Below are 14292 nucleotides of genomic sequence, written 5' to 3' on the forward strand. Positions count from 1 at the left end.
AAGATGAAATCTTGAAAGCTTTAAGTAAGATCAAGAATGGAAAAGCAGCAGGACCAGACCAGATTCCACCCGAGGTCATGAAAAACAACCCAGAGGTCACCTACGAAATCCTTAAAGATCTCCTGGACAACATCTGGGAAACAGAAGAAATACCTAAGGATTGGAGTTTAGGCTACATCATTAAACTTCCAAAGAAAGGAGACCTAGGCAACTGTCAGAACTGGAGAGGAATACAACTGCTCTCTCTACCAAGCAAAGTCCTAGCCAGAGTGGTCTTAGAACGAATTAAAGGGGCAATAGATGAAAAATTACGTGATGAGCAAGCAGGCTTCCACTGTGGACGTTCATGCACCGACCAAATTGCCACTCTACGTATCATCATAGAGCAGTCATTGGAATGGCAATCACCTCTCTATATCAACTTCGTTGACTTTAAAAAGGCGTTCGACATGGTTGATAGAGTCACTTTGTGGAAGGTGCTACGACATTACGGCATACCAGACAAACTTGTGAAGATCATACAAGGGTTATACAACAACAACAAATGCCAGGTCATTCACAACTCCACACTTTCACCATCCTTCAGTGTACATACAGGAGTACGCCAGGGTTGTCTACTGTCACCTCTTATCTTCTCGGTTGTCATCGACTGGATTATGAGAACCTCCATGACACCACCAAGAGGCATCCAATGGTCACTCACTGCCAAGCTTGAAGATCTAGACTTTGCAGATGATGTGAGCCTACTATCCCACAAATTCCAGCAGATCCAACAGAAAACATCGGCTCTTTACACAACAGCAAAATCAACAGGCCTGGAGATCAACACTTCTAAAACCAAGTCCTTAAGAATAAATACCCAGAACAATTCGGCCATCACACTAGACAATCAATCCATCGAAGACGTCAATCAGTTTACATATCTGGGAAGTATCGTTTCTAAGAATGGAGGAGCTGACAGTGATATCAAATCGAGACTTGGGAAAGCCAGGCATGCCTTTGTGACCCTCAGACCGTTATGGAAAAACAAGAACATCAGACAAAAGACCAAACTGAGAATCTTTGAGACCAATGTCAAATCAGTTCTTTTGTATGGATCAGAAACCTGGAAGCAAACCAAGAAAAACGAACACGACTTGCAGGTATTCATCAACAAATGCCTCCGACAGATTCTACAAATCAGATGGCCAAACAAGATCAGTAATTCAGATCTGTGGAATAGAACAGGCCAGTCATCTATTTCAAGCACCATCAAGAAACGTAAATGGCATTGGATAGGACACATTCTGAGGCGACCCCAACACAACATCACAAGGCAAGCATTGGATTGGAATCCTCAAGGTAAAAGAAGAAGAGGCAGACCAACAACCACCTGGAGACGAACAATAGAAGCTGAGTTGAAAAGCTGCAATATCACCTGGGCAGAAGCAAAAAGAGCAGCAATGAACCGACCCAGATGGAGAGCTGTTGTGGATGCCCTTTGCCCCACTAGGGGATAACAGGATTAGGTCAGGTAGGTCTGCATTATGTGCATTGTAGCCCTTGCACAAAAGATCACGGGCTAGATCCTCTTGTTTGTATGAAGTTCTATTTGGATACACATGTTTGAACACAGGTAAAGAATCTACTAACCCTGTGATAGCCGACAAGAAATTTGGTAGGAATCCACAAACTTTATATGCTGCTTTCAATACTATAACGTCAAATCGCCTTCCATTATGGGCAATAATGTAAATATTGTCAAACCATTCAAGCCATGAAAGAAATTTTTTCAATGCTACATATAACGGAACTGGCTCCACTGTCACACCATCCACTGCCATCACCTTTTCATTAACCATAATAATTTTGGTAACATTCTCTGCAGCTGATGTGATAGGAATTTTTGGGATAACATACTTGTTGAATGTAGAACCAGTTGACATTTCAACAGCAGCTATCTGGGTGATGTGCGGAATTTGATCTCCCCTTACTGAAACATAAATGATCGTAATTTACTATAAAAATTATGTTCAAAGGTAACAATAACCATTGAATAAAACAAATAAGATCAGTTTTCTATCCAAGTTCACAATACTTCATGTATTCTTTTAAAACATAACAAATACCAAAGAACTAGAAGGTTTTTTGTCCAAAAAAAAAAAAAAATCAAAACAAAAACATATGTCTCCCAATTATGCACTATTAATAGGGTTGGTAACAACTATTTTTGTTTCTTTATTGAGGGTTAATTGCTAATTACCCAGCTGCTGTTACCAGTGTTACCTGTGAAATTACCAGTACTTTGTACCTTTCAACTTTTCCACATAATAACTTATGCCATATCAGGCTATAACTCAGGATCTGTTGATCTAGAGACCTGTGCTCCATCTGATTTGCTAAATTTAAAGGTTGAAAGAAAGTCACTTACTTAGATCAGTGGTTTCCAGATCAGCTACAATGAAAGTCGGTGGTCCATGTGGTATAACTTGCTTGAATACTCCACGTGGAATAGGATCAGGTAGTCTTTCAATATCCACCTCTTCATCATGACCAATGCCTGTCAGCAAACAGTAAATACACATAAATGAAAAGAACAGTGTGTAATAATTACTCTTGTCACAAAAACACTCAATTTATTTCAAGTTTATCAAGCAAGACCTCAATTTACAGTCTGAAATTCATGGAAGGAATACGTTAAATTCTCCGAACATCCAGTAGCCACTCAATATTAATTGTCATGTGAGGGCAAATATATTTACCAGATTGATACGAGACTCCTTCCAGTGTTTCATGTGCCTGCTGGGTAACCGCTCGCTCTTGTTTCAAGATAAGGCGCCTTTTTTTTGTCGATGGCAACTGTGTCACTTCTTGACTATGTTATCTTTTTTTCTGACATTTGTCAGCATAATCTATAGTATGCTTACCAGGCGAAATACCAGCAACAGTTTTCACCTGTTTGATAAAGAGAAGAATATGTACTATACATGGAAAAGAATTTTCATAAATAAACAAAGTCAACCACGGAACTATACATGTATTATATTTGTTACATACATCTCTTAGTCAAACGTTTTATTATTTATAAAGATTTTTGACAGGTTATAAGGATGTATATGAGTGGTTATTTGCATATATAATCAATGCAACTTGAAATTAATTTGTAGATATATTCAAGAAAAAATAATTAACATAACTTCTTAAGATAACAGCAGCTGGGTGTACAGATAATATAGATTATAGAACACTATTTATATATAATTACCCAGTGGAAAGGCACCAAACGTGTAGTATTAAAAGGAAATGTTAACATAAACAAGCAATTATCATAGTATTGCAAGCAATCCATAAGTCCCCTACCAGTAAGAGCCCAAGCAACATTCTGAAGGGCCATTCACTTAGGTTCCTATTTTAAGTAAATTTGTTGAAAAAGTTCTTTAAAAGTGCTCACAGGAAACAGTTTTTATGTACAGACAGACGGACTGAAAGACACTCTAAAGTTATTCTTTAAACATCCCTGTTATCAAAATATAACATTTTTAAAAAATTTTAAAATCCTATCATGATTGAAGAAGTTGGAGTAAAAATTACCAATTTCTCAAAAAAAAGTCTAAGTTCAAAAGGGGCATAATTCTGGAAATAGTCTTGCTAGAGTATTGAACACTCACAAAATTTAATGTTGAGTGATAATAAGAAACATTTATATGAAGTTTGAAGTAGATACATTCAGAAAAAGAAGTTATTAAAAAAAACAATGTTTTTTTCATGAAAATTTTAAGTTCAAGGGAGGTAATTCTGAAAAATTCTGTGCTAGAGTTGTAAACCTTGTCACATATGATGTGGTTGATGACAAGCAACTTATATTTAAAGTTTGAAGAAAATACCTTAAGAAATAAAGAACTTATAGTGAAAAAACTTAAAAACTAGAATCAGAAATCTTGAAATTCAGTCTATTTGTTGCCATAGCAACCAGAATTTTCAACATAGGAAGATAAGAAAAGGATGTGCATAATTTCCATACTGCCATCTACCCATATGTCAAATTTCATAAACATATTTTCAGTACTTTTTGTGTTATCACTGGATCCAGGTTATGTGTAAAATTTGCCATATTTTCAGTCTATTTGTTGCCATAGCAACCAGAATTTTCAACATAGGAAGAAAAGAAAAATACGTGCATAATCTCCATACTGCCATCTATCCATATAACAAATTTCATAAAAATATTTTCAGTACTTTTTGCGTTATCGCGGGATCCAGGTTATGTGTAAAATTTGCCATATTTTCAGTCTATTTGTTGCCATAGCAACCAGAATTTTCAACATAGGAAGAAAAGAAAAAGACGTGCATAATCTCCATACTGCCATCTATCCATATATCAAGTTTCATTAAAATATTTTCAGTACTTTTTGCGTTATCGCGGGATCCAGTTTTGTGGACGGACGGACTGACGGACGGACAGATGGACGGACTGACGGACGGACGGAGGGTAAACCTAAAGTCCCCTCCGGTAAACCGGTAGGGGACTAATAAAAAGTATTTAATTAAATCCATTTTAACATCACTTACCAAGATTGGACTGTGAAGTGACATGGGTATATGTCTATAAACTGTGCACAGAACAAGAACCAGAAAACTGTAATGAACAAACAGTAATTATAAAAGCTCTTAACAAAGAGCTTCAAAAAAACCCCAAAAAACAAACAAATAAAAAACAATAATTTAAAATAAATATAGAACAATAAAAAAAAAACATGAACAAGGAAAACAAATAAAAAAATCCAGAATGAAGTCTCAGAAGACATCAAGTTGATTGCATAATAAATATTTTTAACTGTTTGATTTATGTACAAACACACAAAAAAAGAACTTCAAAACTAGAAATGTGTCCATAGGACACGGGTGCCCCCACCGCGACACTTTTCTGTCAATCTTATTACTAAGTCAAGGGAAATAACTCTACAAATACTGGATAAATCCACAAGCCAAACCCCAGGTGCAAATCTAAAATATGCTGAGCAACCTGCCTATAAGGTTTATTGACTATTTCAAATCCTTTTTGAGAAACTTGCGACACAAGTTGAAAATTGCAAAAATTTTCTACGTGAAGGGCAATAACTCTAAAAATACTAAATAAATCCAGACGAAAATACCTGGTGCACAACTGCACATGCTGATCAATATTCCTGTAAAGTTACATGACTCTAGGTCAAATACTTTTTTGAGTTTTGTGCGACACATGTTGAAATTGCCAAATTTTACTAAGTCAAGGGCAATAACTCTGAAAATACTAAAAATATCCAGATGAAAAATACCCAGGTGCACAACTACACATGCTGATCAACATTCCTGTAAAGTTACATGACTCTAGGTCAAAATACTTTTTGAGTTATGTGCGACACAAGTTAAAAATTGCAAAATTTTACTAAGTCAAGGGCAATAACTCTAAAAATACTAAAAATATGCACACGAAAATACCCAGGTGCACAACTACACATGCTGATCAACATTCCTGTAAAGTTTCATGACTCTAGGTCAAATACTTTTTGAGTTACATGCGACACAAGTTGAAAATTGCAAAATTTTACTAAATCAAGGGCAATAACTCTGAAAATACTAAAAATATCCAGACGAAAATACCCAGGTGCACAACTACACATGCTGATCAACATTCCTGTTAAGTTTCATGACTCTAGGTCAAATACTTTTTGAGTTACATGCGACACAAGTTGAAAATTGCAAAATTTTACTAAGTCAAGGGCAATAACTCTGAAAATACTAAAATATCCAGACGAAAAATACCCAGGTGCACAACTACACATGCTGATCAACATTCTGTAAAGTTTCATGACTCTAGGTCAAATACTTTTGGAGTTACATGCGACACAAGTTGAAAATTGCAAAATTTTACTAAGTCAAGGGCAATAACTCTGAAAATACTAAAAATATCCAGACCAAAATACCCAGGTGCACAACTACACATGCTGATCAACATTCCTGTAAAGTTTCATGACTCTAGGTCAAATACTTTTTGAGTTACGTCGACACAAAAGTGAACGGACGGACGGACGGAAAGGACGGACGGAAGGACGGAAGGACGGACGGACGGAAGGACGGACGGACAAGGTAAATCTAAATGCCCGCCACTAACGTGGGGGCACAAAAAAGAAGTGTAATATTATAAACATTTTTGATTGATGTCGTGTTCATTCAAAACATGGAAAAAATTTGCAAAATCAAAAACCAACAAAACTTGTCTTTTTTCTAAAACAGACAAAACTTACAAAAAAAAGAAATGCCCGGGGTTTAAAGACAGATTGTTATTTTTTAGGGGGTCCGAAAATTTAATTCCCCATTTTAAATTATTAAAAATTCATAAAAAGAAAAAATTTCTTTGTTTTTGTTTTATATATTTGGGTCATTCACTAGGCAACTCAACTTAAAAAATTAAAAGAAAAACTCAAAAAGAACCCAAATATAAAAGGGGAAAAACTGTATTAAAGAAATTACCTTAGAAATTTTAATGTCTTCCCCTTTTGTGATGAAGGCAGTGGGTTTCCCTTTACTCGAGAATCAAGCCTCTGTCCCCCAAATAAAAATTCTTTGGTGCTCGAGAAATGCCCTTTTCGAAATTTCATTTTTACACTGCTGGCTGGAGCCCCCAAAGGGTCAGCCCAAAATACTAGCTTTAGTATTATTTGGGTCATTATTTCATAAGTTTTTAAAAGCAAAAAATTTTCCCGTTTTAAAATTTGGGTTTTTACGGTTAAAAAACGATGAAAAACAGTCACAGGGGTTTTCAAAAGTCCCCCAAAAAAAACGGCTTTGCAACTGATGGGCCACCAAAATTATGTGGGAAATATAGCAACATAAATTTTTTTAAGAGCAACCTATTCCAAATATTTTTGACAAAGCATATGAAAACATTTCTGTAAAAGAATTTTTGTGTTTTTTACTTTAAATTTTTCACCTTTTTTTAGAAATTTTAAAGGGAAAACAAATTTTGCAATTTTTTTTCATTATTTTGGTTTTTTATCAAAAACTTTTTTTCAATTTAAAAAGTTTTTGATTATTTTTAAGTCTAGCTAGAAGAGTTTTATCTATCCCCTTCAATGTATTCTACTAAAGGTGTTACCTTCATTAGCAAGCTCTAAGACTCCCTTTTCCCCACTTGTGCCTCTCCATCGCCTCGCGCCTTCCAGTATGAAAAAAGGTACACATTTCTGGTGGTTCTTTGGACTTTCTTCCCTGGTCTTTTTGTCTCCACCATGTGCACGTTGAACACTGCCTATGACTAACTATACCTTCACAATTTTCTTCCCATAACGAGACTTGCTCATGAAAAAAGTATGGGCTGAAACAACAAAATGTTTGTTGGCACTAATAAATAAGTTGTTCTGAAAATCCTTTTTACTCAGAAAATTAAGCTATACATGATTATAATAACTGCTAAACGTCTATGTTCTCTTCAATGATGATTTCAAATAATTATGTCTCTCAAGAGCTAAGATACCCTTTAATTAGAATTATATTTCTGTTATTAATTATTATATTTCAGTGTTTTTTTTTCTTTATTCATGATGACTTATCTTACTTGTCGCTGACAAAAATGCATAAAAAAATTCCCAATTTAAGTAAAAATAGCGCATTTTTCCCCAATCAGCCTGGTACCAGCACCATCCCAAAGTAGTGTAAAAAAACGCTGTATTTTTCATGATAAAGAATGTATCAGTTACTAAGTATTTACAGGCTGTACACATTAAGTTACCTGTTTGACTGTCAAAATCCACGTTTCTGCCATGCAGTATCCACTGCACAGGACATTCCATATCGGCCGCTTGCATGGAAATTTGGGCATTAGCTTCTTCTTAGCCTTCAGTTCAACATCACTAGCATTTCTTGTACGGAATTTTCTTTTATAATGTTTTGCTGGAGTTTCGAAGCAGGAGAGTCAAAATCCACAGTAGTCCATTGTATTCTCTCTCTTAAAAGTATCAGAAGAAATATACCTAAAAGCTTAATAAAATTAATTACATGAAAAAACACATGATGGCAAAATTGTACAAAACAAAATTTAACTGCTCTAAAATCAAAATAGGTATTATAAAAATTCAAGCAAAAAATATAATTTTATTATGCAAACAGCCAAAATTAATGGAAAAAAAGGCTAGAAAAGGTAACAATTCAAATCAGACTTTCAGTTTATAAATATGGATATCTGTAGAAAACTGGATACTGCTCAAGCTGGTGCTAGAAAGCGCAAGTTTCATTAATACTGAACATTTTCTAATCTCTTACAAACAGACTCAATCAAACAGAGTTTGCAACTTTCATATAATTTTGCTGTTTTTCGGTTCTTCCGAGATATCTCTCTTTTCCAGATTTTTTTATACTATAATAAGTAACTATTCATCATGTACAACTAAATCAATGTATGTTGCACTTAAATACAACATAGAAACTTACTTAAATGATGGTGATGCATCAGGCATTGGACAAACTCCAAGGTCATCTATAAGTCCTTCAATATGTTTAGCTGCCTCTTCTGTTTCTTCATTAGCAATATCACTATAAAAGGAAAATAATATTGAATGTGTAACTTTCATTTATTCCTTGGTAAATATACAATATCTCCTTGCATGTCAGACTGGGAATTCTCATCTGCACCGGTTACTAGTGTAAGATTCACATGCTCTTAATGAAAATTAACAACATACATTGTATTTATTTCATTATAAAACATGCTGAAATATTATTGGAGTTGAAGATAAAAAATGATGATATATATAGTGTATACCAATCAGCAAATTTGAATTGAAACTGAATTCTCACCTCATTTCTTTCTTAAATGCATCCTTTGCTGCACTCTTATTGAATTTTCAGCAACATCTTCGACGAAAATGCCTGACCTCCTTTCAATGTGTTTAAGATTTTTCCTGTGTATTGGCTGGATATTAAGTGTTGACAACAGATTATTCACTTTTCTTGCACCACCAACACTGTCAATCATAGCTGCCAAAAATCGAATATCAACATTCCTGTGTGATATTTTTACAGCAATGGCGTGACTAAAGTAAAGGGAGTTAACCTTTAAAATATCAACAGGGTCTAAAAGTAATTTTCCATTTTCCGGTACATACCGTATTCTGTAATTCAGCTAAAGGCGATTTAATTCAGTGCAGCATAAATTGATGCACATTTGAGTTTGACATTACTGACATATTTTCCAAAAATGATATAATGAAAACATGAGGCCTAGACAACCTATTTTCCTATTCGGGTAAGTTTTTGGTCACAGTAAATAATTTACAACCAATAGATTAGAATTTATTATAGTGTCTGTTGACATAAATAATCCCATAAGAGGTGATTTTAAGAAAATAATATTCATATTCGGTACTTCCATTCATATTCGTGAATATGAATTCATATTCGGTATTTAGTCATACCGCAGCATGAACACTCATAGGCATACTATACATGTTGTTGATCTGTTATACATTAATTCAATAAAATAATAAAATACAATGAAATCAAACAAACTTCCTGACTGCTTACCTATTCAGAGATTTGTGTTCGCTGTAAAGCATGGCATGCCTCTCTTTTTGACCCTGTGAGTTTTGCAGTAAGGTACACGATTGACTTCTCCACAGTCTATATTCTGACACTTGACGTATAGAAAGCCACCCAGTCCTTTCCTAAGCTCACCAACAACACTTCTGTTAGTTAAAGGCACTGGTCCGAGCCTACATACAGAACAACACTTCAAAATTGTCCAACAAAAAACCCAGATCTAGTACACGCATTCCAACTCTCCAACCATCGTGTTTCACGTTATTTGGCAGGTCAATATGGATATCAGACTCACAGTAAGGCCGATTACATTCCTGTCCGTTACACATCGTAAACTTATCAGTATAATTGTGGTCAATTTCAAAATAATTACCGTCTACGGACGTTTTCCTACCCAAAATAGTTTTGGAATATCTGCCCCGTTTGTCGCGAGCAGCCATTTTGAACATTCAGATGACGTAATGGTTTCCCACTATCGTGTTATCCGTTGACTGGTAACCAGGAACCAGAAATTATTTACGAAACAAGTCGAGTGGTTACGATGGAGGCTACGGAATAGCACGGGAAATGTCGACAGAACACGATATTACCCGAAGCGTATTATGTGGCTCAGACCTTAAGTTCACTATATAATCTATATAACACACACATTCGCACACATACATACACACAGGTGAATCGCTATATGCCACCGCATCGTATAAAAAAGGTTTACCAATTGTCTCAATTATGGACAAAAAATTGCTAAAAAATGTAAATATTTATAACTTGAAAGAGTCTTAACATTTTGTAGTCAGCTCAAATTCGTCATTCCTTTCATTAGCTGTTTACATCAATATTGACAAATTGGGGTGTCGATAATTCTTATATAAAAGCAAGCTATTGCCTAATTCTGTAACACCTAAACAATTCCTAATTTCTTATCTGTTCAGTGTAATAGTGTAGTCACAGAGTGTATGCTATGGAGTGCAGAGACCCTGGTTTGAATCCTAAAAAAAGAATTTTATTTCTTTTCTTTTTCTGTTTTTAGATATTTTACAACAAACTAAATTTCAGTTATCATGAATTTATTTTATTTAATTTTGTTTCACACACAATTGCATTCAACAGGTTATCATATGTCAATCTGTTCAATGACAGTTAAAATTAAATTCATTCATAAGTCTAACATTAAATTTGCATTAAAAACAAGAATTTATAACAGAGTTACCAACGTCCCCCACCTCAGGGAAATTTTATATGAAGCATAAAATTGTTCTATTTCAGAAGATTAAGGTATGGATCTCAGGACTTTCAGTCAAAATTTTGATCAATGCTAGATCTGCAAATGCAACAATAAATTTATTAAGGAAATAAAATGAAACACGGAATTTTATAAGCTTTGATCTCTAAGTGTGACCTTGACCTTGGACGTAGGGGTGCAGGTTTGGCTGAAATGGAAAAAGGGGTCATTTCTTTTGTTATTTTCTATTGTTTAATAGAGGGCCAATGACCCTTATTCTATTGCAACGGAATAAACTTTATTGCTCTTCTTTGTTCTGTTTACAGTTAGATGGCCCCTATCCCTATTTGGAAGTGCGGACAGACGGACAGACGAAAGGAGCCTATTTCTATAGCCCCCCCCCCTTATTTCAAATGACAATTAAATAAATTACAGCCTTATAAAGAGAAAAATCACATGAAAAAGTTACGTGACACACTATAAAAATATTATTCTGAAAGTAAAAACCACAATAAACTTGAACAATTGCAGATTTGAACTTGAAAAACTCTGTAGGAAATTTTGGCACGAATTCTGGGCGTAAATGGCACGGAATTGGGATGGTATCATTAGATTTCTGGGCGGACTAAGCACAGAAAAGCAAATTCAGTGTCAATCTGCCCCACACGGAAAATATTTCTTTAACATTTCTGGGCATAAAACAAGAACCATTCCGGGCGGAATTTTATTACGGACGGAATTTCGTACATGTTTGTACATTTTATCTTGGATGGAATTTCAAACTTAACTTTTACTTGAGATAGAATGAGTTTGATTTTTCTGTTGGGCGTAATTTCAATCTTAGTCATTTGAGGTGGAATTACTTTACACTTAAAATTTTTTGTTTGGTAGTTTTCACTCAATACTTCATTAAATCATTGGTCAATGAAATAAACTGTACAAATATTGATATCTTAAAAAGCAACATTGCAATTTCTTTAAAATGAATTAATAATGTATCCCTATGGATAAGTCATTGAACAAGAGGGCCATGATGGCCCAAAGTCGCTCACCTGTATATAGGCCCCTGGAGCGGGGCCAGTTTAAACCCCAGGGCTTTTATTTGAAACAAACTTGGTTGTATATGTATGCATGTATATATATATGTATATGTATGTAATATGTATATATATATATATATATATATATATATATATATATATATATATATATATATTTATATTTATTTAAATTTATATGTATATATATAATATGTATATATCTAAAAAAACAAGAGGGCCATGATGGCCCTGAGGTCGCTCACCTGTATATAGGCCCCCAACCCCCACCCCCCCCCCCCCAACGTTGCAGGGCCAATTAACCCAAGGGCTTTTATTTGCACAAACTTGGTAGACACCCATAAGAAGATGTTTCATGCTAAACATCTAAGCTCAAGCTCATTGGGCTTTTTAAAAGAAGATTTTTTTTAAGTTTTTACTATACACATATAGTTAAAAACAATGACACCCCTGGGGCCAGGCCAGGGCTTTTATTTGAACAAACTTTGTAGACACTTACTAGAAGATGTTTCATGCTTAATATCTAAACTCTAGCTATTTAGGTTTTTTCAAAGAAGATTTTAAGTTTTTGCTATACACATATAAAGAAAATCAATGACCCCCGGGTGCGGGGCCAATTTTGACCCCAGGTCTTTTATTTGAACAAACTTTGTGGACACTCACTAAAAGATGTTTCATGCTTAATATCTTAACTCTAGCTATTTGGGTTTTTTCAAAGAAGATTTTTTAAGATATTGCTTTACACATATAAGGATAATCAATGACCCCCGGGGCGGTGCCAATTTTGACCCCAGGGCTTTTATTTGAACAAACTTGGTAGACACCTATTAGAACATGTTTGATGCTCAATATCTTAGCCATAGCTCTTTGAGTTTTTAAAAAGAAGATTTTTTAAGTTTTTACTATATGCATATAGGGAAAATCAATGACCCCCCCCCGGGGCGGGGCCAATTTTGACCCCAGGGCTTTTATTTGAACAAATTTGGTAGACACCCATTAGAACATATTTCATGCTAAATATCTTATCTCTAGCTCTTTGGGTTCTTTAAAAGAAAATTTTTTAAGTTTTTACTATATGCAGATAGGGAAAATCAATGACCCCCCGGGGCGGGGCCAATTTTGACCCCAGGGCTTTTATTTAAACAAACTTGGTAGACACTTATTAGAACATGTTTCATGCTACATATCTTAGCTCTAACTCTTTTGGTTCTTTAAAAGAAGATTTTTTAAGTTTTTACTATATGCATATAGGGAAAATCAATGACCCCCTGGGGCCGGGCCAATTTTGACCCCAGGGCTTTTATTTGAACAAACTTGGTAGACACCTATTAGAACATGTTTGATGCTCAATATCTTAGCCATAGCTCTTTGAGTTATTAAAAAGAAGATTTTTTAAGTTTTTACTATTATGCATATAGGGAAAATCAATGACCCCCCGGGGCGGGGCCAATTTTGACCCCAGGGCTTTTATTTGAACAAACTTGGTAGACACCCATTAGAACATATTTCATGCTAAATATCTTAGCTCTAGCTCTTTGGGTTCTTTAAAAGAAGATTTTTTAAATTTTTACTATATGCATATAGGGAAAATCAATGACCCCCCGGGGCGGGGCCAATTTTGACCCTAGGGCTTTTATTTGAACAAACTTGGTAGACACTCACTAGAAGATGTTTCATGCCAAATATCTAAGCTCTAGCTCTTACGGTTTTTTAAAAGAAGATATTTAAAGTTTTTTCTTTCGGTTGCCATGGCAACCAGAGTTCTGCATGGAATTAAATTCTTTGAACAATTTTTAAAGGGGACCACCAAAGGAACATTCCTGTGAAGTTTGGATGAAATTGGCTTAGTGGTTTATGAGGAGATGTCATTTAAAATAAAAGTTTACGGACGGACGCGGGACGGACGACGGACGCCGGACGAAAAGCGATCACAAAAGCTCACCCTGTCACTTTGTGACAGGTGAGCTAAAAAAAGTCAAGCTAATGAATGACCCCCGGGGCGGGGCCAATTTTGACCCCAGGGCTTTTATTTGAACAAACTTGGTAGACACCCATGAGAACATGTTTCATGCTAAATATCTTAGCTCTAGCTCTTTGAGTTCTTTAAAAGAAGATTTTTTAAGTTTTTACTATATGCACATAGGGAAAATCAAAGACCCCCAGGGGCGGGGCCAATTTTGACCCTAGGGCTTTTATTTGAACAAACTTTGTAGACACTCATTAGAAGATGTTTCATGCTAAATATCTTAGCTCTAGCTCTTTGGGTTCTTTAAAAGAAGATTTTTTAAGTTTTAACTATATGCATATAGGGAAAATCAAAGACACCCTGGGGCGGGGCCAATTTTGACCCTAGGGCTTTTATTTGAACAAACTTGGTAGACACTCACTAGAAGATGTTTCATGCTTTATATCTAAACACTAGCTATCTGGGTTTTTTAAAAGAAGATTTTTAAGTTTTTG

At 35.1% G+C, this 14292-nt stretch overlaps 1 protein-coding gene and 1 pseudogene across 1 annotated transcript in view; both read right to left on the bottom strand.

Annotated features, from left to right (window-relative positions):
• Positions 1–14292, bottom strand: part of LOC132712797 (uncharacterized) — a 43013-nt gene that overhangs the window by 19746 nt on the left and 8975 nt on the right. The window lies entirely within an intron of this gene.
• On the bottom strand, positions 1161–9881 carry LOC132712798 (uncharacterized; annotated as a pseudogene).

The sequence above is a fragment of the Ruditapes philippinarum genome, unplaced genomic scaffold (assembly GCF_026571515.1).
Source record: "Ruditapes philippinarum isolate M1 unplaced genomic scaffold, ASM2657151v2 ctg1170_1_1_1_1, whole genome shotgun sequence".
NCBI classification, from domain to species: Eukaryota; Metazoa; Mollusca; class Bivalvia; order Venerida; family Veneridae; genus Ruditapes; species Ruditapes philippinarum.